Here is a 2,765-nt window from a genome sequence, read left to right on the forward strand (position 1 = left end):
TTCAGGGGCCTGGGCTTCAGAGGGCTGAGCCAGGCCCTGATGATGTTTACTAAAGTGGAAAATCCCTCTCCCTGAACTACCCCCTCCCTCCTCTCTCTCTCTCTCTCTCACACACACACACACACAATTTAAAAGCATTTTCAATAATATGGGTTTTTCTTAAAAAAGGTTTTGCCAATCCATTTCTTTTCAGTTGCTATCCAGAAACCTGAATTCTCATGGCACCACAGTTCTTGAACATTCTTATTATTAGTGTCTCATTGAGTATTGCATTAAGGCAAGTGAGGCATCACATCTGTTATCTGGGTACAAAGGGTCAGGAGTTACAGTCATGATTTCCCTCGGAGGAGAGGCAGAAAAGACAGTGTTTGCCTCTAGGAGACCTGGAAAATTGATGAAATTTCTCATTTTTCCACCACAGTATGATGATGGAACAAAAAGGACCCATGAGATCAGGATTTGTCTTGGTTTTTCCATCCAGGCGCTGGGTAACGCTGACCAAGTCACTTCCCCTCCCTGGGCTTCCTCCTCTGGCAAAGAAGGAATTGAACCAAGTGTTTGTTAAAAGGCCTTCCAGCCCCATGATCCAGAGGGTAGCTATTATCACAACAGCCTTCCTGATACTGGGGTGTCAGCAGGCTGGCCTGCTGCCGCCTGTCCATTTACTAATGCCTGAGCATCATATTTGCGGGACCCATTTCCCCCAGCTTATGGGCAGTGATGTAATAAGGAGCAGTCACCTTCAGACAATGCACCAGCCACTTGAGTAGCAACATGTGATACAGGAATGACCGGAACAGTTACTCTTTATGATGTATTGAAGAATTTGTTTACAGATTTTAATTGCATCTGGATGAAAGTAGGAATAGAAAAAATATGTGCAAAGAAAGACAACCTTGTGCCAGATTTCTTGGATCTGAACTGGGTGTGTGGCACTGGCCAGTGCCTCAGCTTGGAGGGCGGTGCTGTTGGGCGAGGCTCAGGGGCTAGGCTAGCTGTCTGTCAGAACCTGGCACTCAATCTCGCGTGTCCCAAGACCCAGCTCAGGAGACCTGCCTTGAGATAGGGGCAATCATAAGCTGCTAACAATCTTGTTAACTTGCAGCGAAGGTTCTTTCTTCCCTCGGAAAGAAATTTGCGTCTGCCATCAGGGAAGAACCCATTGCTCTGGTCCAGGGAAAGTGGCTTGGAATCGGAAAGGTGGCTAGGTGAGCTTGGGTCCAGGTCAAAGGCAGAGAGACAACCACAGAGGGTATTGCCTCAGATGTGTTGTGGATATTGACTGCCCAGTGACCATTCCCAATTCCCAACAACACCCCAGTTCCCTTCTTGGGATTTTTCTCTCCTCCGTTGCGTTTAGACCTTGGAACTAACTGGTAAGTCCAGTACATACCCTCCTAGGCTAAAAGTGAACGGTTCCTCCTAATGGAATCTTCTGCCGAGAAGCAGGCACGTGACCTCAGCTTGCTCCATTGTACTCTCTCCCAGGACTTTGCTTCTTGAGTGGGAGCAATGGTTGGAGTTTATTTATACTGGGGATACCACCCAGGTGAGGCTCTCCAGTAGCTTCTGTGACAAAGACCTTCAGGAGTGACCTGGGTCTCATCTGTTCTAAGCCTGGTTTGCCAGCCCCTGTGTTAGTCCTGTGTTTTTCTAGATATTTTCCCTTTCAATAGTGCATACCGCCCCAGTCTCCCTTTTGTCTGGAAATAGTCCAGTGTCAGTTGCTCTATTTGTCGTCATAAACCTTCGCTGACGCAAGTCCTGGTTGGACCCTCCTTGCCTGACACCTCTTATGATGAAGTTTAGTCTAGCTAGCTGTCTCTCTCTCTCCTGGAAGTCACATGTAAACACTGCCAACCTCTGACCCTGCAGTTTTCCTTTCTCCGTGAACTCACCCTCTTTCTGTTTATACTTCTTCAGGCAGCATACAAAACAGCTGATTATTTCTCCGTTTGCTAAATTCAGTTGTAGTTCAATCCTGTCACCTTTAAGGGAGTCTTAGGTATTCCCAAACTCTCAGAGCACACACTGGCAGAAACTCTTTTATGTTGTTTCCCCCCATTTCTTTTAGTATAACAGCTAACCTCATCCACTGTGCATGGATTTCACCGAGCTAACTTTCCAAGGGCAACGGCATTTCGAAGTTCTCAGAAGTCACTTCACTTCTATTCTTCATGTACCATCTAGATGTTTAAATTCATCTTGAAATGATTAATAGCCCTCTGAAAATTCTTCCTTTCCTCTTGACTGTGGATATCCTCTTTGTTCAAGCTCATGTATTAACTCTTTTTTTTAATAAGATTTTATTTATTTATTTACAGGGAGAGATACAGCGAGAGAGGAAACACAAGCAGGGGGAGTGGGAGAGGGAGAAGCAGGCTTCCCTTTTAGCAGGGAGCCTGATGCGGGGCTCGATCCTGGGACCCTGGGACCATGACCTGAGCCGAAGGCAGACGCTGAACCGACTGAGCCACCCAGGCGCCCGCATGTATCAACTCTTGATTATACTCTATGTCCTGGATGAATAGGATACAAAGTGGGAGGCTGGTTTCTTGCCTATTAGGGTTTATAAACCAATTGCAGGTGAGATCTGTGTACGTGAAATAATTCTAGAACAACCTATACCTCCGAGGACCCCCCCAGTGACCTCTGATAATGGTTTTTCAAACTGGGTTTCTGAAGCTTTAGTTTTGTGGCACCCCTTGGGGGGTAACTGGGGGTGTGCCGGGGTGAGGAGGGGGCCTATCTGTTGCTCTGTAGGA

This window comes from Zalophus californianus, chromosome 3 (assembly GCF_009762305.2).
Source record: "Zalophus californianus isolate mZalCal1 chromosome 3, mZalCal1.pri.v2, whole genome shotgun sequence".
Classification (NCBI taxonomy): Eukaryota; Metazoa; Chordata; class Mammalia; order Carnivora; family Otariidae; genus Zalophus; species Zalophus californianus.